Below are 22,457 nucleotides of genomic sequence, written 5' to 3'. Positions count from 1 at the left end.
TGACAAAACAGGAAAATGATAAATGTTGGAGAAGATGTGGGAAAATTGGAACACTAATGCATTGTTGGTGGAGGTGTGAACTGATCCAACCATTCTGGAGAACAATTTGGAACTATGCTCAAAAGGCTATAAAATTATGCATACCCTCTGACCCAGAAATACCACTTCTAGGTCTGTATCCCAAAGAGATCATAAAAATGGGGAAAGTACCCACACGTACAAAAATATTTATAGCAGCTCTTTTTGTGGTGGTAAAGAATTGGAAATTGAGGGGACACCCATCAACTGGGGAATGGCTGAACGAGTTGTGGTATATGAATGCAATGGAATACTATTGTGCTATAAGAAATGATGAACAGAAAAAAAATAAAATAAAAGAAATACATAAATAAAAGAAATGATGAACAGGACTTCAGAAAAACCTGGAAAGACTTACATGAACTAATGTTGAGTGAAATAAGCAGAACCAGGAGAACATTATACACAGTAACAGCCACACTGAGCAATGATTGACTTTGATAGATTTGGTTCTTCTTAGCAATGCAAGGATCTAAGACAACTCCAAAAGACTCACGTTGGAAAATGCTATCCACATCCAGAGAATGAACTATGGAGTCTGAATGCAGATTGAAGCACACTATTTGCTCTCCTTTTGTTTTGCTTTGTTTTACTGCTTCATTCTCGTGGTTCCTCCCATAAGTTCTAATTCTTCTTTATCATCATGACTAATAGGAAAATATGCTTAATATGAATATATAAGTAGAACCTATATCAGATTGCATGCTGTCTTGGGGAGGGGGGGAAGAGAAGAAAGGGGAGAACACTTAAAACTCAAAATCTTATGGAAGTGAATGTTGAAAGCTAAAAATAAATTAATTAATTATTTAATTTTTTAAAAAAGATTTGCCAGGGCATTGAGAGGTTAAGTGACTTGCCCGGAGTAGCAAAGCCAGTACGTATAAGCCAGGTTTTCCTGGTCCTGGGGCCAGATATCAATCCATTATGCTATTCTGCCTCTTTAGTTTTATATAAAAAAAAGGACAATTTTTATTAAATGAAATACATAAAACTGTTGCTTCTCACTTTAGTTCTAGAGACTTCTTTCAAATTATGCTGAGCGCTAATTCTTTCACAGCCACAAATGTTCTCCAGTGGAGTGACTCAGTAATTTTCTCTCTAAGACCACATTTCCCTTCAATATCCAAACAGATCCCGTACTCACCACCACCTCCCATTCCCACACCCACATTCATCTCCCTCATTCATGTTCATCTCCCATACTCAGAACTGTCAAAAACCCAAATGCTATTATAATGTTTTGCAAAACAACTACCTAGACTGTCTATATTTGGGTCCCATCATCCTCAAAACATTACACATCTGCAACACTGCAAAAAGGATCATTCCTGGCACCTTGCTTTTTAAAGGAGCATTTAAACCTATTCATGCTGGGTTTATCCTTCATCAATAATTCAGTTAGTCAAAAAAGCATTTATTAAGTGCTTGCTATGTGCCAAACCATGCTAAATGTAGGAAGCAAAAACAGTCAACGCCTTCAAAGAGCTCACCTTCTAGTGGGGGCATGCAACAGGCAAATTACTATGTACCTAGGAGATACATACAAAGTAGGTGGAAGTAATTAGAAAAGGGAGACACCGGCAGCTAAAAGGATTGGTAAAGGCAGCCTGGGACAGCTAGGTGGAATAGTGGATAGAGTGTCAGACCTGGAATCAGAAAGACTCATCTTCCTGAGTTTAAATCTGGCCTTAGACACTTACTAGCTGTGTGACCCTGGGCAAGTCACTTCACCCTGTTTGCTTCAGTTTTCTCACCCATAAAACGATCTGGAGAAGGAAATAGCAAACCACTCCATCATCTCTGCTAAGAAAACCCCAAATGGGGTTACAAAGAGTCAGATACAACTGAAATCATGAATAACAACAACAAAAGGCCTCCTACAGAAGGCAGGACTTGAGCTGCATTTTGAAAGAAGCCAGAGAAACTAAAAGTCAGAGGTAAGGAAAGAGAGCCTTTCAGGCATCAGAAAAAGCCCGGAAAAGCTACACACATCTTCTCCAACATTTATCATTTTCCTGTTTTGTCATGGGAGCCAATCTGATAGGTGGGATGTGGTCCCCCAAAGTTGTTCTGATTTGCATTTCTCTAATGACAGGACTTCACTTTTTATTCTGAAGATAACAGTGAGTTAATCAACTGGTGTTTATTAACTAGAGGGGTGACACAGCCAGACCTATGCTTTAGAAAATAAATCTTGGCAGCTGAGTGAAAGACGGATTTAGAGTGGGGAGAGTCTTGAGGCAAAAATGTCATCAAATAGTAATACAGATGAGGTGACAAGGACCTGAACTAGAGGGGTGGCTATATGAGTCGAGAGAGGTGTCAGATTGAATGAGGGTGGCAGGGAGAGACCTGGGCTCCCAACTCCTTGTGCTTTCTTTTTCCCCCACTCCAAAGGCCTAGAGGCCATGGTAAGAATGAAAAACAGGGTTAAGGGGATGAGAGGCAGAGGTTGAAGTAAAATGACAATAAATTACGATCTGATAAAGGGATTTCAGAATTCATAAACAGAAGTGTGGAATACTTGCAGGCTGATGGCAACATGAAGGATATCTCCATTTCTGTGTCTCCCTGTGGAGGTCAATGAAATGATTAAGTTGAGGATCTGAGAAGTTAGGATGTTTGAAGGAATATCATTACGAATATTGAAGTCCCCTAGTATGGGGACCAGAGGTGGGAAGGAGGGAAAAGCCTGTGAGTCAGACACTGAACTCATTGAGAAAAGATGGAAGCAGTGCTCTAGAGGCTGGCAGACAACAGCTACCAAAAGCTTGACTGGGTGATAAACATGAATTGAATGAATCTCAAAGGAGGAAAAGTTACTGAGTGATGGTGATAGGAGGATAGCGTGGGAAGTGACCATGAGGAACAAGGAGGACTCTGATTTCCCAACATAAGCAATGAGTCTGAGGGTGAGGGAAGGTTCAAAGGATTGGTTAGGGGGAGCTAGATCATGAGGAAGAGGCCAAGTCTTGACGACTGAAAGAAGATAGTCACTAATGATATCTAGAGCTGAACTCTCCCCCCCAATATTTGTAACAACCAAACATGCAAACTCTCCATACTGTTCATACTAGGTTTATCAGGGAGAAAAGAAATAGGCAGAAGGCTAAAATTAAAAAAAAATATGAGACTGAAGCATGATATATTATTTTAGAATTTAAGTTGGCCAAGAATCAGTTACATTCGCAACTTTTTCATCAGTCATCATATTGTTCACTCAACAAACAACTGAGTCTACTATGTGCAAGACACCCTGCAGAGCACTGAAGATGCAAGGGCAAAAGTTCAACGCTTCCTGCCTGCCCTCAAGTAGTACACACTCTCCTAAGAACACAGATATAGGTAAGTTAATATAAAATATACACAAATTAATTGGGAAGGGGGGATGGAAGGCAGTAATAACTGGAAGGAATTAACAAAGATGCAAATGTTTTTCTTTTCTTTTTCAGTAGGGGGAGGGGAAGAAAGGAGAACTAGCCATAGGGTTGCCAAATAAAAAGGAAAAAAGAAAAGTTATTGAAGCATTTTTTAAAACACACACACACACACACACACACACACAAACTGAAGAAAGTTTAGAAGGAAACATAGACAAGCAGGTCAGCTTTGCAAGTAAAATACTGAAATTATTGTACATATTTTTTAAAAGCAAGCTACACATAACAGAAATTCCCATTTTCACATATAAGCCTTTTTTCTCTTCTACTTCATATATGGAAATGTCTTTTTTTGTGGTCATTAAATTCAGAACAAAGAAAAAATAAATGAAAGGAAGGAAGGAAAGAAAGACATGAAGACATTGAGCTGAGCCATGAAGGAAACTAGATATTCTGGGAGCACGGACTATCTTTTGTCTCTTTTTGCATCCCCATGCTTAGCACCATGCCTGATATATAGTAGGTTCCTAATGAATGCTTATTGACTGACTGATAACAAACAGAGGTTAAGAAAGATGACAGTCTAAGCATGGCACTAAGACAGAATATGGAATGTCCTACATAGAGAACACCAAGAGCAACTTGACTGGAACAAAGAATTCATGAGGAGGAGAAGTAGTATGAAATCAGTCTGGATGAAAAGGTCACAGTCAAACTGAAGGCTTTCCATGCCAAACAGAGGATTCTGCACTATATCCTACAGACAAGAGACACTGGAGCAGGAAGTGACATAGTCAGACCTATGCTTTGGGAATACCAATTTGGCAGCTGGGTAGAAAATGAATTGGAGATCCAAGAGCCTAAAAACGGGAAACCAAGAAGGAAAGACCTGACATAGTCTGGGAAAGAAACAAGGAGGGGCTAAACCAGACTGACAGCCAGAGTGATGGTGACAAATCAAAGAGATATAACATAGGATCAACAAGATCCTGACACGCTGATCTGCAACCATATTATGGACACTCAAATAATTAGCAATCTCCAGGACTCAGAAAATAGATAAATGAACAATATCTTTAAAACAACATGCTTTAAACATTAAACTCTTCTACCCCCAAATCCAGCCTTCCTCCAAATTTACCTATTTCTGTCAAAGACACAAGCAGTCAACCAGGTTTGCAACCTGAGTGTCATCCCTGACTCTCTTCTTCTCCCCCAGGTCCCATATTCAATCATCTGCCAACTCCACAGCACGTCTTTTGTCTTTGTCCCCTTCTCTCCACACATATGGCCACCACTCTAATTCACTGTGTCCTCTCACCTAGACTTACAACAGTTTCCTAACTGGTGTCTTCTGCTTCTAGTCTCTCCCTTCTTCAATCCTTCCTCTACAGAATCACCAAATTAATATTCCTATAACAAGTCAGATTGTGTCAACTAATTTAAGTTAAATTTATTATTTATCCAGAAGAATGTCCCTCAAGATCTTTATTTTTAAATACTACATTCTGAGACTGGAGTACTTATATTCTCTTATATAATACAAGCTACCACCCTAAATTTCAGTACATCGAAGCATGCATGTTTATTTATCTTTCCCCTCAAGCCCTTCCCTTTTCCTCGCTTCCTATCGTCCAGGGCACTACCATCCTCCCAGTCATCCAGGCTCACGATTCAGCCCCAAACCTTCAACTCCTTATTCTCTCTCACATGTCTCTCCCAATCCAATTAATTTCCAAGGCTGTTCATTCTAATTCCATAACATCACTTATATATCTGTTCTCCTCTGACACTGCCACCACCTTGGTGCAGATCCTCATCACCTCACTCTGCACTGCTGCCATAATCTTCTAGCAGTGTGACTCTGAGCAAGTCAGTTTCTCTCTCTCAGTCTGTTTCCTCATCTGTAAAATGGAAATAATAATAGCACCTACCTTCCAGGCTTGTGAAGATCCAATGAGAACAACTGTAAATCGCTGAGCTCAGTGCCTGGCATGTACTAAGCACTATACAAATGTTAGCTATTATTCCCTGCCACAAATGTCTTCCCACTTAAGTCCATTCTCAACGCAGCTGTTAAATGGATCTTCCTAAAGCACAGGTCTGACCATGTCACTTTACCATTCAATCAATTCTAGCGGTTCCCCATCACCCACCTCCAGAATCAAATACAAAACCTGGCATTCAGAGCTCTTCATTTCCTGACCCCCTCCTACCTTTCCAGTCTTATAACGCCGTACTCTGCCCCACAGGTTCTGTGATCCAGGGACACTGACCTCTTTGAAGTTCCTCCATGTAACACTCCATCTCCCAACTCTGGCTGTCTCCCAGGCCTGGAATGCTCTCCCTCCTCATCTCTATTTCCTAGCCTCCCTTGCTTTCTCCAAATTCCACTGGAGATTACACCTTCTACAATAAGCCTTTCCTGATCCTCCTCAATACTATTGTCTTCCCTCTCTCGATTATGTCCAATTTATCTTGTCCATATTTTGTTTGTATTTGTCTCCCCCATTACAGACTATGAGCTCTTTGAGAGCAGACTGATGCTTACCTTTCTTTGGCAAAAAGGTAAGAGATGATGTTAGGCATTTGTTGTCATCCTTTATGCTCGAAGAGGACCAAATTTACATCACGATTTCGGGGTTAATGTACATTATGTCCAACTGTGGCTGATCAGACCAATATGAACTGGGAAGGCTATACCACAGGTTGGGCACAAACAGTCCACATGCTGGGCAATACAAAGACCCTTTAGCTTGAAACTCAATGACAACTATCACCATATTTGGTCTGTCAGGTTCCCCCAATATGCTGGGGAGAAGGAGGGTGAGTGTGGAGAGTGAGAAGCATGACAAAGTCTAGAGACATTGTGATAGCTTTCTCCTCGTATAGCCAAAGAAAACTGTTGGCTGTGTATATCCCTTTTGTTTTTTGGAACTTATCAATCTATATGGCTGTGTTGTTGAAATGAACTGACTAAGAAGTGCATAGTCTCTTTTAAGTTGCAGTGAATATGTACTGCCAAAATAGCTTGAGGAGATCAAGTCTCTATGATTCTTCATGCTTATACTCTATTTAGCTGAAAGTTTGTTAATACTTTACCATGCCAAATGAGTTAACACAAAATAAACTAAATAAAAGTGAACATATTATATAATATGCTTCATTCCACTGTTAAAAGAAAATCAACTGTACTAGTCTATGCACCAAAGACCCAGAAGAAAGATAGGACAGGGTAGAGTACTGATCTTGAACATCAGAAGACCTGGATCTGCCTCCTAGTTCTAACACTTATTAGCTATGTCACCCCCCAGCACCTCACATTTTGCACTTCTTTCCACATCTGTAAAATGATAAGACTTAACTATCTCCTAAGAGTGTAAGGAAAGTAATTTGTAAATCTTACAGTGCTATATAAACTATTATCATCAATAAAGGTTTACTGAAACTAATCATCCAATAAGCTTTACACTGAGGGTCTCAGGTGCTTCAATGGAAGTTAAAAGAAAAGGTCAATTTCTTGCTAGGGGTCCAAAGCAGCCGCACAGAACTCTGTAGTCCCTACTCTGCTGGGGAAACTTGAGGCTGGTGGATTGCTCAAGCTGAGTTCTGAGCTGCAGGAGGGATAAAACCAATCACTAAAATTCAGCACCCATATAAGTGAGCCCCCTGGAGCAGAGTCCAAAAAAATGGAGTAGGTCAAAACTTCCATGCCTATCAGTTCTGGAACTTCCAGCGTGGAGGAGGAGACTCAGTCTCAAAAATAAACAAATGAAAGAATATATGAATAATTCCTAGACTTATCACTGCCCAAGTACCTCTATCCCTTCTTTGCAGAGGTGGGAGGATTATGGACCCAGAACATGTCAGACTTGCACTGATTAATCTTACTGAATTGTTTTTCCCTTCTTTTTATTTTTTAATTATAAGAGAATTCTTTGTTATAAGAAATGGCTCTAAGGGACAGTGGGGAAGAATATATTGGGAAATATAAGTGATGATGTAAAAAAATTATTTAATGAAAGATTAAATTATGTTCACTAAAATCTGAGGAAGCAGTGAAGTTAACACATTTTTGAAGACTTTTTTTCATAAAAGGATTATAATTTTTAAAAGACTAAATGTTTAAGTATAACATTCAGTCATCTGAAAAAATTAACTGACAAAATTAAACAGTTCATTCCCCAATGATGCAGCATAAACAAAACATTACTGTTCGATTCTAATATAATTACCTTCTTAAATGTTTAAATAGTAGAAAATCACAATAAAGCCTCAGTTTTTCAGGCTTCTAGAATTATTTCAGACCTGAAAGTAGCCAAAAAAGTTGGGGGGGAGGGGAAAGATGCCCTCTCCCAAGAAGTAAGCAATAAAGAGGGCTAAGAAAAGCCAAAGACTAGAAGATTACACCTGATCAACATGCTGTAATCCATCATTCACTTTGTCAGGTAGCTAGAGAGAAGTGTTTTGATTGGTCATCGTTATCTACAAAAGCATAATTTGGATTTTGTTTGTTTTAGGGGAAAAAAAGCCAAGAATCCTGGGAAAACATGTTTCTTGACTCCAGGAAATAAGAGTGACAAGGAAACAAAGCAGAAAGAAGGGGTAAAAGAAGTCAGTGGAATTCAGCAGCAGGGCTTAGCAGCCAGTGGATGGGGAGCAGCAACAATTGGAAGAGGCGCCCGGGCGAGCTAACAGCAGACTGAGTGATGGCAGAATAGGTGGCAGCAATGGCAAACAGCAATAGAAGGGCAGGACACAAACGGAGAGACCATAAGTGGCAAGAACATACTAAAAATAAAGAGCAAAGAACAGCAAACTACAGCAAGAAAGAATGGATCCCGGGGAGAAATAGGACAGTAGAGACCAGGAGCTCCCGAATGAGACTCGAAGCCTGGCCACCTGGCCCAGCCCCAGACACTGAAGAAGCTCAGAAGTCTTGGGGGGAAGAGGGAGGTGATGGAAAGCTACACCCATGGTACCACAAGGTGAGATTCTATCATAATAAGGCCATAAGAAAGTATACAGCCAGGTTTCTAACTCCATTAATGATCACATTTTCTTCCTCCAAAAAGCTAAGTTTAGTGGTATGATTAAATATACCCTGACTGCTTCCAAAAAAGTGATCTATGCTGACAAATATTAAGGTTCCATTTTTAAATTTCTTTGACCCAACAAATGTGTTCCCTAGCGCCCACCCCAACCTCATTCTCTGAAGCTATACAGCCTCAAAGCACAAGGAATCTGTGAAAAGATTTGTTGTTCAGTTGTGTCCTACTCTTCATGACCCTATGGACCATACTGTCCATGGGGTTTTCTTGGCAAAGACACTGGAGTGGTTTGCCATTTCCTACTCCAGCAGATTAAGGCAAACAGAGGTTAAGTGACTTGCCCAGGGCCACACAGCCAGCTAGGAAGTATCTGAGGCTGAATTTGAACTCAGGTCTTCCTGACTCCAGGCCCAGCACTCTATTCTTTAGCTGCCTAAAACGATTGCTTCAGCTCAACTCAATTCCCAAATCACAACCCAACACTACCCTATACAAAAGCCCCAACAACAAAGAATAAGTTCTAGAAGTTAACTGGGCCAATTTTCTAGTGCTAGAATAGTACAACATTTTAATGTTTTGCCACAGCTGCTTGTCCAAGATATCTATATTCCGTAAGATTTAATGGGTTCAAAATTGCTTCAAAGTTATTATTTTTAAAAATCAACAATTTCCACCTAAAAGTCTAGGTTGATACACATAGCCTCTATGATCTGCAAAGCACTTTACACATGTTAACTGTGTTATCCCCATTTCACAGATAAGGAAACAGGCTGAGAGCAGTTAAATGATTTGCCTAGGTTCACACAGCTAGGAAATGACTGAGGTAGGCTATGAATTCAGGTCTTCCTAACTCCAAGTCCCAAGCCCTATTCACCGTGCCACCTAAGGCTGATCTTAAAACTGCTAACATTACATCCCTACTAAAGCTCTCTATTATCATTTATGCATATATATAGGAAAATCAACATAAAAACTGAAATATTTCAACTGGCTGAGTTGGCAACTCACAAATGGAACCAAAACACACACCTGACTACTCCTTATCTCTCCCTTTCTCTTCTCTACAATTACTGGATGATTAAGATACAGTTAATACTGGAATCAGCAAATTATACTTTTAGACAAATCTGAAAGTTTTTATAAAATACTTATGTGGGTATATAATGAAACACCGCCAATGTGCGGAAACTTTCCAAGGAGTGAGGCCAGGCTTAAACGTCAGGAGCCCGGCATGTGCCTCCCAGGTCTACCCCGCACGGCAAAGCCCTCCTACCGTTTCCCCGCACGGACCCGGGGCCGACTGACCCAGCAGGCTACCAGGGGAAAGCTGGGCGCTCCGCGTCTTCCTCGCCAGAGACCACAAGAAGCCGCCCCGCCCGCAATTCGAGGCGGAACCTCCAAAGGTCACCCCTAGGCCCAGGTAAAAGGGGCCGCCCCGGGGGGCCTCGGTCCACCTGTCCGAGCAGGAGGGGCGGGAGGAGCCAGGGCCGCAACGCGCCTCCATGCAGGCTGGCCTCGGCAGCGCCCCGCGCACAGCCCAGGCTCTGAAGCCTCCACCCGCTCGCTCCGGAGCAGTAACAGCAGGAACATCGCTCGAGGCCGGTCCGCCTCCCCCACCCCCACACCCGGGAGCTGTCACCTGCCTCGAGACCGGAGGGGGCAGCTCGGGGGGAGGGGGGGGGCTGCGCTCGAGGCTCCCCCGGCCCAGGTGCGGCTCCTCCGCAGCAGGGGGTCGTCGGGAGCCCACCGGGATCCTCCTCCTCCTCCTCCCCCTCTCAAGGTGGGCTGGAGGTTGGACGACTGGGGGAGGTGCCGGGGTGGGCCGTGGCCCTCCGAGTACACACTCACACACACGGGCTTACACGTACTTGCACACACTCACACTCGCTCGTTCACTCCCGGGGGCGGGGCGGGCGCTGCCCTCTCTCACACAGGAAGTCAGGAAACCGGGGTGGGGGAATGGGGGAAGGGGAGAGGAGGAGGAAGAAGAGGAGAAGGAGGGAGCGACAACTTCGAGCCATTTAAACCCGGGGCGGGCCAATGGGAGGACTGCGGCCCCCTCCCCCGCCCGGAGCGCGGGACCGCCGCCACCCCCCCCCCGCCGCCGCCCCCGCGCCCCCCGGCCGATCCCCTTTGTCCCGTCCGTCCCATCCTCGCGGCCTTCCCCCCGCTCCTTACCGACGGCAGCGGGAGCCGGGCGGCTGGAGAGTAAACACGGCGGCGGCGGCGGCAGCGCCCGGAGCCTAGCCGCGTCCCCGGGCTCTGCCTCGGAGGGAGGGTGAGTTCCAGGGCACGTCGGGAGAGCGCGCTGACGCGGGGGCGGGGCGGGCAGGGGAGGGGGCGCGGGGCCCGGCGCGCGCGCCGGGGCCGGGAGAGAGGGAGGCGAGAGGGGAAGTGGAGGGGAGGGTCACGTGAGCTTGCCCGCGGTGCCCTGGGGCGGGGGGGCCGAGAGTGGAAGCGGTAGCCGCCTCGTGCCCCATCGCGGGGCGGGGCCGGCAGAGGGGGCGGGGCCGAGCCTAGGGGCGGGGCGGGCCGGAGTCCAGAATGTGTGTGCCCAGCACTTTGGGGGGGCGGGGGTTGGGCTTTGGCTCTCGAGGGGTAGGGAGTGGGGCAGGGTTGGAGAGGTCCTCGGTGTGAGAGCGGGGCGCAAAAAGGGCTAGGACCCTAGACGTGCAACGTTATAACGAAAGGGACTGGGGCGGGGGACCGGTTCCAAACTAATTAGGGCTGAATGCCTGGCAAGGTGCACATTCGTTCAACCAACGGGAAGCCGTGGGCATGCACAGACACTGTCACCCTGTCAGCAATAACGAGTTAACTCAGGCTTGAAGTGTAAAGGCACGGCCCGAGAGCTACAGTTAATGCGTAATGCTAATGTTGGGGGGGGCCGGTGTACATAGCATTGGGATGCGATAACGAGTTTAAAAGTTGAGGCGTTCAGAACAGAAACGGCCAGAAATCGATTCAGTACACTGCTGCCGGCCTGTTGCTTGACTGTACCCCATATCGCAGTCAGACTGTTAACAAACATTTCTTAAAAGTGCTTACTGTGTGCCAGGCTGGGGATACAGAAAGGCAAACGACAGCCTATGTTCTCAAAGAGACCCCAGTTTAATGGGAGTGACAACGTGCAAACAGCTCCGTGCAAACTAGATGTGTCTGTGTCTGTGTGTGTGTGTGTGTGTGTGTGTGAGAGAGAGAGAGAGAGAGACTCTATAATTTAGGCAATGTTTTTTGGGCATTACAGTTTTTAGAAAAACTCTGAGCAGCGCACCTAGCAATAGCCTTCAAAGAGCTTAGCTCTGCCAGTATTCAGACAAGAGACTTGCCCATCACTAGGACCAGGGCAGAAGTCTCTCTAGATTGGTATAATGGAAACAATCCTAGATCTGGTGTCGGATTGGAGAGGTTAAATCTTAACTTTCTTACTACCAGTATGACCCCCGGAGACTCATTTCATCCCTGGGTTCCAGTTCTCTCACCTGTAAAATGAAGGAGTTGGGCAGTTGGGCCGGATGGCCTCTAAATCTACAATTGTCTTGTACTTTCCACAATTTGGGCTCCTCTGGAACACTTGTCAAGAACCCACAGTGGCAATGAGACATCCGAAGGTGGAGGACAGACACCAACCATTAAATGAAATTCAACGAGTTGTTGTTTGAAGCAGTTTTTCTTATAGAAGAAAAGCATCGATCCAGACAAGCAAATACAAAATAAACATGAATATAGTAACATCTCTTTACCATTGTACTGGCTTACTTCGTTCCCCCCTTTCCTCCTATTTTCTTTCACTGATACTGTCCTGTTGTTTTTTCAGTGATGTTGCTTGGCATTCAGAATAAGACTGCTTTATTCTTTCATTTTCTTTATTCTACGCTGCTTAGGGTTCTCTCAGAAGGCTGTCTTTTTCAAACACCAAAGCAAAGACCTAGTCCAAAACATCATGCCTTGGTGGAAATGTGTTGATAATAGCATTTTCCCTGTTCCAGAAGCTGAGTGTTAGACATGTTTCATCTCAGTTGAAAATAAAACATTTTGAAGGCACACACACACACACACACACACACACACACACACACACACACAAACTGTTGCCTATTCTAACTCCTTCCACTTTCGAAGTCAATCAACAAGCATTTATTTCCTTGTGCTGTGTACTGTGCTAGGTGCTGAGGATAGAAGTGAAGCATTCTCTGCCCTCTAGGAGCTAGTTTACATTTTATGGAGGGAGACAACACGTGCACATCTAAGTGTGTGTATACATATACACATGCACATGTGTGGCATAATCTCTGGTGATACCACTATACCCACCATGCAATAATTATTTGCTACCCAAAGTAGATAGAATTAGACATACAGAACTCTGTAGTATGTTGTTTTTCAAAAGACCTAGGGAGGAGGGAGAGGAAAGGACAGTGACATCATTTTCAGTGTTGTCTCTAGTTAATTTTAAAATAGCACTAAGCAGCATATGTCTGGTGCCTACACTAAAGATCTCACCATATCATTTTGAGTCCCATTATAATTTAACAGGCTTCTTGTTTAAACAACATCGGGTTCTAAAATTCTTAACTGTTACAGGCTAAATTTGCTTTGCTTCCATCCTGATCACTTACTGGAAAGATAACTTTTCTAACAGCATAAAACTACTACAAAACGAAACAGTCTAATGCCATTATTTGGCAGCAAAAGTTTTACCAGATTTGACCAACTAGTAGATCCATTACCTAAATAGTTGTGATCTTTGTTTATTATTGAAAAATAATTTCTCACTATTATAAATGATGTTAAAGATTCTAGTTCTGCATTTTGTTTGAGGCTTAATACAGAAATGTTGTAAACCTATGTGGATTTGCATTCTATTTTCATTCAACTTCAGTTTAACTTTAGAAATGACAAAATTTGGGGGGTCTTGAATTAGTGTTAAATAAGAAAATTAGAAAAACATAGGCTTTTTTTTTTGTTCTCCCCTGACCAAGGCCAAGAAAAAGCACATTTAGAAAAACACTGAAGGCATGTATTCATTCCTCTGTGTTTCTGTTCACTTGCTTTGTAAAGGCAATTACCTCCTGCTTACACATGCTGCACAGATGCTCTGTAAACAATTTTGCCTGACACAATAGATGCTTTGCAAGCTTGCTACATTTATTTGCAGGCTTGATTTCCAGAAATCTCAAACTAAATTATAATCATAGACTCACAATAATAGTAATTTACATAGTACCTTCTATCTGAAGATTTCAAGTGCTTTATTGTTCCATATGATTATTTCTACCGTACTGAATCATGTCATTGATTTCATCAGTTGCAAACTCTTCAAGATAGATGTAGGTGTAACAAGATTATAACGTAATAAATAATAACAATGCCAAGGCATAATTATAACAAAATTGCCATCTGAAGCATTTCCCAAGTCATGTGGCCAACTCATACCTAATATGAGATAAAACAGCCATTGAGCAGTTAATGAATCGTGTTTAAAACTCACAGAAACCTTGGGATCATTTAGTTCAATGCTCACATTGTATAGGTCTAGAATCTGAGGCCCAGAGAGAAGAGACAGGCTCCACATCAGATCGGTAGTAAGAATAGTCAGTGCTGGGATGGATCTGACTTTGGGGTCAATTAGGTAATTTAAACATTAAATCCATATTTAGCTAATTGTATACCTCTTCAATTAACCATGCCCTCTAGTTCACTTCAAAGTTTTCTCAGCAAATATCTATCCATGATGTCTAAGAAAAAGCTGGGAATGAGAAGACATAAATTTTAAATTTTAATGCCAACTCTCCCACTTGGACAAGTCATGATTTTAATATCTCTAGGTCTCAGTTCCCTGAATTAGATCATTCTAACATAGCTTCAGCTCTAAAATTTTATAATTCGATATAGGTATCAAGGGAATAACTATTGTTACCAAATAGTCCATGACTAATTGTAACATGTTATTCCGACATATTTAACTTCACAACACACATAGCTCATTAGCTATCAGAGTTATAGTGCCAAAACTTGTAGGAAATATCACCATTCTTAATGTAAAACTCCCAAGACTTTCTTCCCCATCCAAATATAAAAATGAATGAAAGACCAGCTGAAATGTAGCAATTGCACATGATTCCGGGTTACCTCCCCAATCCAGAGTGACCTGGCTTTAGGAGAGAATCCAATGGGTTTTTCTCATTCTCCTACTCAGTAAGATAATCTCACTTGTGCTCTTGTGCACAGAGGTGAAAATTTAGCTCATAAAGAATTATGTAAACACTAGCCAGTGACAGTAATTATGTCAGTGGGTGTTAAAAAATGTTGGGATATTAAAACATGCCCAATTAGCTCCTGGTGACCCTGCGGCAGTCTTGTTTGCTCCCCACTGCCAATTTGAATATGGTAATAATAGCTATGGTATACTCATAATAATATCTTACCTATCTGGAATTTAGCTATTTAAGAGCCTTAATCAGAACACAATCATAATAAATAAATGCATGAATGAAAAATAAATAAATGGATGGATGAATGAATGACTATAATAATATAAAAACTCATGTTACTGTATTTAGAAAAATAAAATGAATATAGATAAATAAAAAGACTTCTGAGTCACCCAAACAGATGTCATGAAGTCCAAGCATTAAAGCCTGTGCACTTGATTCACAGGAGGGAAAGGAAGTGAACAAGCATTTATTAAGCACCTGCTGTCTACCAGGTGCTTTACAAATACAATCTAATTTGATCTTCTATTATGATCCCCATTTTACATATGAGGAAACTGAGGCAAAGGAAGATGAAGTAATTTGCCCAGGGTCACACAGCCAATAAGTGCACTGTACCGCTTCACTGCCTAGCAAATTAGTCTCTCTCTCTAGGCCTTTCAACTAGTATTTTAGACATGATCCTAGCAAGCAAGAGGCAGCTAGCTCAGGGGTACAATGGATAGAGCATTGGACTTGTGAGTCAGGAAGTCCCGACTTTAAATCCAATCTCAGACACTTACTAGCTGTGTGTGACTCTGGGAAGATACTTAACCTCTGCCTGACTTAGTTTCCTAATCTGTAAAATGGGGATGATAATCATAATACCTACCTCCCAGGGTTGTTGTGAGGATCAAATGAAATAGCATTGGTAAAGTACTTTGCAAACGTTAAAGTGATATATAAATGATGGCTATTATTATTTAGTGTCACCATCTGATTTCCTAAGTATAAATAGATTTTTTTATTGTTTCTGATCTAGTTCTGTTAATTCTTCAGTGCGTGAAACTCTTGCTCCCAATGTGTGTTGGTGGCCATTATCCATCTTGCAAGTCCTAAAGAATTGCCCTGGTTCCTGAGTTTTCCAGGATCTCCCGGTGGCTCATGAGTATGTCACAGGTGAGACCGGAAAGCAGATTAGAAATAGAAAACTGGAAGGAAGAACTACTAGGCGGGCCGTACATATGGGTCAGAAATGGACAAAGAAAGGAAAATGAAAAAGCAAACAAAACAAGTGGGGTTTTTTTTGGTTTTTGTTTTTAAAGAAAACCACTGCAATCTTCAGCCATTTGACAAAGGGTACAAGAGCTTTATGGACTTCAAGAGAAACAAAGGGCATCAGTGTATTGTAGCACCTAATATAATAATTGATACTTACAACACAGCATCATTAATAAAAAGCTTCGATTTAGCATTTTCTATTGAATAAATTAGGAGAGGGCATTTCCACTCAGCAGATCAAAATAAAATGCATTTTGATGCTTTATAAATGTAAACAAACCTTTAGCTATTCAGAAAACTCAGTTATCAGAAAGACATTCTTCACTGGTTCTGAATAGCCACAGTTTTACTGTAAAATTCTTTGAGGGTGTTGAAAATAGCCAAAGCATGGTTTTAAAGTTTCCAAAATTAAATATTTCATAAAAACAATCAACAAAAACATAAAAATAAACATAAATTATAAAAATACCAAATGTATGTATCTTAAGAATATGGAAAGATACATGATCTTATCTTTTAAAATTATTAACAACCTAAAGAAGAAGTCATTTAAAAGCGATTTTTTTTTCCCTTTGAAAACAAGAAATTGGTGGTATTTTATCTGTAGATAGCTGGGATGGCATTTAACTAGGAGAGATAAACAGATGCATGTGGATATCTCTAACAGATGTGTTAGCAGACCTTGCCAAACACAGAAAAAAAAAATTGTTCTTTAATGCCCCAAATAGAAAAGAGGAGGGAATAAGAAACTTAAGTATTTAATTTTAGGATTGTTCATCCCCAATTAAAAGGAAGCCTATTTCATTTAGAACCACTCTGGGTGATAATGTGACAAAGGATGGGAATAGTGTTTGTATAGAAGCACTATACTTAGATTAGAGATTTATGTTTGGTGGTGAGTCTTCATATTAATTTGCAAAGAGCAGCTGTTATAAGTATCCCCAGCCAGCAATAAGTGGGAGGAAAGGGGGACAGATGAGGACTGAAGTAAACATATGCAAGGCAGCTCATTTCCCTACATAACTAAGAGCATAGCTGCCCACATGAGAAGAGGAGTAGAGAAAAATCCATTTGTACACCGGACAAGATTACTATATAAATATAACTTTGCTCTTCAAATTAAAAAACAAAAAAGGCTCTGACTGACTTCCTCTGAAAGAATACAATTATTTTAAGTGCTGGTTTTGGTATGTCACCACAGAGTAACCTCTTCCTCATATGTAACCAATCTTATTACTCTCAATGTTTGTCTTTCCTATTGATCCCTTCAAAACTACAAGTCTAAAAAGTTATGAATCTCCTAACTCTTATCTGTTTTGTACTTTTCTAACATGCTAATTTGTCCATCTGTTATAAGCAAGATTTCCATTTGTCTGGAAACAATCTGTGGGCCAGCAATTTACTGGCTCTGATTTAATGGTTGCTGTCCCGCTCCAATATTGTTGCTTCTTTCTCTCCTTTTCTCTCTTTCCCTCTACCAGACTTCCTTTTCCAGATTTTGCCAGGTCCACCCAGCACCTGCTAGCAATTCAATTTAGACATTTGACAAACATTTGCTGAGCACCAACTTATATATTTACTTAGGTGCAAGGCACTGTGTCAACCTAACAGCATTTTTTTTCCTCCCATGTAAAGCCAGTGACCCTACCCTTCCTTCTCCCATATATCCCACAGACTTCTCCTTTCTCAAGTTCAGCTCTGCATCTGACTTTTTCAGCCACTTCCTGATTTGAGAATCTGAATGGAGTGGTTGTTTATCTCCCTTACCACAGAGAGTAGAGCTAACCCACAAATCTGCCCTCTTTTCTATGAGCCCTCCCACAATCTTTAATCAGCCAGCCTTCTAGCTTTTCTTATATACAGTATAAAAAGCACAGAATGTGGGGAAGCATTCTCCCATCCATTCTAGAAATCACTGTTGCTTCTTCCCTACCACCCTGGCCAGTAGACATTAGGGAGAAGAGGGATAAAACATCGCTCTACAAATGACAAAACCTCTCTTAGACACACAATTACAGCTCTTAATCTCCCATTTCAACACAGCTCCAGAAACGCCTCCCGGATGCCATACACATAAAACCAGACAGGCAGAACAGCCTAGTGACTGCAGGTCACTGGTTAATGGCTACAGTGTTCCATTTCCATTTCTCAGATTCTGTTTTTCGTACCTGAAAATCTTTTAATGCTTACTTTTTGCCATTCAACTTTGATAAGTGATCTAAGGCCCCTTTCAGCTCTCACAATCTGTGAGTCTGTCTAGGAATCTATTATTCACTCAAGTTGACAAATACTTACACTGAGCAATGTGAAACTGTCAATCACCAATCATAGTCAAATGCCATCCTTTATAAAACATGTTACTGTGTGGGAAAGAAATGGGTAATTTTGGGCTCTATTTTATACACTTTTCACATGGGTCCCAGTTAATTTCAATGCTCTGAGGTGTTGAGATACTTAAAAATTAAACAAAATGTCGCCTTTCCCCGAACACTATTATTTGTTCACCTATTGACAAAATCATAGGAGGATGGTAGTAACCAGCAGGGGTGGGGAACCTGTGGCCCTTTAGGTCCTCAACTACAGCCCTTTCACTTGAGGACCTAGAGGGCCACATGTGGCCTCAAGGATGCAGGTTCCCCACCCCTGGAAATCCTCATTGATACTACAAAGTATCCAGGTGCTCCAGGAAGTGATGTGGATGATTAAGTAGGTGGCACACGTCTTCTCTGTGAGTCAGGAAAATACCAATGCTCTAGTTTAGCATTGCTAGAGGCACCATTATATGAGATATAGAAATGAAATCATTAAGTGTTCTGTGACACTTTCTATAAAAACAAGGTGTTGGCTCAAGGTGTTGATCCAAGGCAAATTTCCAAATGAATATTCCTATCAAGTCCACTCTCAGTCATCCAGAGACTAGTTTCTAGTTTATGACTGATCCTGGATCTTTGCTTTTCCTCCTTTTGCCTTCTACTATGAACAATTTACTTTCATCAAAGAGTGTATGAGGAAAGCGAGATGTGATAAAACACCAAACAGCTCATTTCACCAGATGTTCCCAATTCTGTTTTAAGGTTTCTTTGGGAAGGAGATTTAAATTCAAGGTAAAACTAAGTTTTGGGGATTGCCCCGTAATATCATGGAATCTGGCTCTGGCAGTGTCACTGTGAGATCATGGTCATACCTAAAAGCATGGTGGAGCCCCACACTGGTGATGGTTTGTTCTGTGGCATCATTCTCTCATGTTTGAGTATCCACTGTATATTAAGTCCAAAAGGTTTACTTCAACAAAGAAAATAAGATGTGCAAATAAAATGGCTTCTCCACAAAAAATCGTGCCAGAAGCCACCTTATCACACAAACAGCTTTCAAAATGAACAGCTTTTCTTTGCTCGTAAATTTCTCTTGGACCTTTGTCCATGGATTTAACTATATGTATGGTACCATTTAAATTAAAAACATATACATACTAAATAAAGCAGAAATTTGGATATGATAGAAAACCTTCTGTTTATGGGATTCCCTTTCAATGTTCTCTATTTTGGTGATTCTCCTCCATCCTAGTGTATAAGGTTGTATCTGATTCCTACTTCCTTGGCCCAATTTTCCTCTTGACCCAGTGGTGTAGTGGTTAGAGCAATGGACTTGGAGTCAGGAAGACCTTAGTGTGAATACTGCCTCACACCCTTACTAACTGCATGGCCCCAGCAAACAACCTGATCTCTCACAACCTATCTCACAGAATTGTTGTGAGTATCAAATGAGACAATATATGTAAAATCTTATATAAATGTTAACTTTTAGCTATTTGATTCTACCTGTAATGAGTAACTCCTATAATTTCCTATAGCTTTATATTCCAATATAAATATCTATATGTATATATAGATATATGTACATACCTATGTCTATATATACACACACACTCATCAATTCTATTGCTGCCTGTTTCCTTCAGGATTGTGGTCTTCATAGTTCTTGTATTATCGGACCTAGCATACTGTAGAAGAGTTATCAACATTCTTTCTAGCAAGGCATATTATCTTGGTCTCCCAGGAGTTCCACACATGCCCACTTATAACAAGAAAGCAGAGAAAACATGAAGTTCAAAAGATTTATTTGAAGATCAAGAGATACCTTGCCTATGATTACATTTCTCCATCAAATCACAGGTAGTTCCACAGCCCTGCTCCTCAAACAGTTTCTAGCAGAGTTTATTTCGTCTCCTATTAATCAATCTGTTAAAATGTGATTGCACACTTTCTGTCAAACTGGTTTCCCTTCCTTTGAGTGACCTTAGTTCTCCTATAGTAAACCAACATAGGAAATACAATGCTTGTTGACCTACAAGGGAGTGTCCATATACTTGGTGAATTTGCAGTTTTCATCCATGTCATTTATCTATAATGAACATAATGCCTCCCTCATAACTGGGCCTGCCTATGTTGTATTCAAAGCTGCTGCAATAGAACATGGGCAGCAATTTTGTTCCTTTTTCTGAAATAAAGCAAGGACAGCATGGGGCAATGAAAAGGAGATATAGTGTCAGAGGAGCTCTGCCACTTATAGCCTATGTGTGTAAGTTCCATAACTTCTCTGAACTTCTGTTTCCTTATGTGTAAGATGAAGGGGCTAGCCTAGATCATCTCCAAATTTCTTCTGGCTCTAAATCTATGATCTGGTATCCTTAAGTTTACTGTAGTCACTGAGTCTTCATCATAGAATAAGTTCTCCCTGGCTTATCTGAAAAATTATGAATATAAATATTACAAAATAGATTTTGATTTGATTAAATGTGTTAAGTTGCTGTCTGCTTTTAAAATCTATTCAATGTATATCTGAACTCACTTTCTAATCTCAGGAAATGTATATATCTTTTTTCTCCCAAATGAAATGTCTACTGTTTGTGTAATGAGTAATTTTAGACTTATATAGCAAAGATATAAGAGATAATCAGTCGTGTCTGACTCTTCATTTGGGGTTTTCTTGGCAAAGACACTGGAATGGGTTACCATTTCCTTCTCCAGCTCATTCTACAGATGAGGAGACTGAAGCAAGCAGGGTGAAGTGACTTGCTCAGGGTCACACAGCTAGTGAATGTCTGAGGCCAGATTTGAACTCAGGAAGATGAGTCTTCCTGACTCCAGGCCTGCCACTGTATCTGCTGTGCCACCTGACTGCCTCAGTAGTAGATAATATAGCACTGGAATCGGGACAGCCTGGGTTCAAGTTCTGTCTCTGACCCACACTGATTGTATGACCCTGGGTAAATCACTTTATCTCACTCCTCATTGCCCAAGACAATTCCTAAGACTACATGGTGCAAAGAAGGGGCTGATCAACATTGGTACAGGAAATTCATCACCAGCGAAAATGATGGTCAAGCTGTTTTTTTGGGTTTTTTTCCCCAAAGGAAATGTTTAAAGAGACAAAAATAGAAAGTACAGAAATCAGGATAGTGTCTATTAAAGTTTTTTTTAATTATTTCAATAGTCCTTTTTAGCAAGAATCCACATATTCAGATGCCCTCAAGACGTTTGGCCAAGAAAGAAAAAGAGATAGGTTTCTATTCTTGACTTAGTAAACAACATCATTTAACATAACATAATAATACCTTTTTCATCTTCAAAATGTATGGCTCATGTGAAATAATCTTTCTAACATCCCTTTGAGTTTGGGGAGTAAGTATTATTCCCTCTCCACTTTCCCAGAGGGAAGTTTAGGGGCTACCCACTAGACTAAAGATAACAAAGGGAGTTAGTGTCAGAATCAGCATTTGAATCCCAGTCTGAGTTCCTGTTTCTAGGTGTGAAACGAGCTCTGATCATCGGTTTCCATGAGCCATCTTATTTGAGCCTGGTTCTTAATACTCCTTCCCGGTGAAGAGTCTCTGAATGGTTCTGCTGACTAAATTCACTGCAAAGCCAAGAATCGTGTATTTCTGGTCCCGTCTTGTAGCAAAGCTCCCTGCTTTAATTGTACAATAAAGGGAGAAGTAAGAAAGGAAACGACTTGCAGAAGAGCCTGCTTTTAGGGGAAACGTTAACTCTCTTGCACGGACACGTGATGAAATTTTACACACTAAAGACTTCCATTCCCTCCAATATAAAGTAAGTAAAACTGAGCAGCCGCAGATTGAGCATGGCTTCCCCACTGCTTAAGGAAATACAGGATTTCTGGCCCTCTTTAGTCAGGGGGCCTGGAGTCAGGAAGACTCCTCTTCATTAGTTCAAATCCAACCTCAGACACTTAATAGCTGTGTGACCTTGGGCAAGTCACTTCACCCTGTTTGCCTCAGTTTCCTCATCTATAAAATGGGCTGGAGAAGGAAATGGCACCCCTCCAGTATCTCTGCCAAGAAAACTCCAAATGGGGTCACGAAGAGTCAGCCATGACTGAACAACATAGTCAGTCAGCAAGCATTTAAATGCTTGCTCACTATGGCCAAACACTGTGCTAAGCATTGAAGATGC

At 41.3% G+C, this 22,457-nt stretch overlaps 1 protein-coding gene and 1 long non-coding RNA gene across 7 annotated transcripts in view; one reads left to right on the top strand and one right to left on the bottom strand.

The window, feature by feature from the left end:
• Window positions 1–10,773, bottom strand: part of ARHGAP12 (Rho GTPase activating protein 12) — a 129,257-nt gene extending 118,484 nt beyond the window's left edge. For all 6 annotated transcript variants that reach the window (XM_027841547.1, XM_027841549.1, XM_027841551.1 and 3 more), the window contains exon 1: window positions 10,688–10,773. The gene's annotated coding sequence lies outside the window, so the exon portion shown is untranslated. The remainder of the gene's footprint in view (window positions 1–10,687) is intronic.
• Window positions 10,711–12,241, top strand: LOC114027477. Its single transcript, XR_003567263.1, has 2 exons — window positions 10,711–10,787; window positions 11,945–12,241. It is a non-coding gene; the product is annotated as an uncharacterized LOC114027477 (long non-coding RNA).
• Window positions 12,242–22,457: the final 10,216 nt, after the last annotated feature.

This window comes from Vombatus ursinus, unplaced genomic scaffold (genome assembly GCF_900497805.2).
Source record: "Vombatus ursinus unplaced genomic scaffold, bare-nosed wombat genome assembly UNPS02014861.1, whole genome shotgun sequence".
Classification (NCBI taxonomy): domain Eukaryota; kingdom Metazoa; phylum Chordata; class Mammalia; order Diprotodontia; family Vombatidae; genus Vombatus; species Vombatus ursinus.
This window is presented reverse-complemented; position numbering and strand designations above follow the sequence as displayed.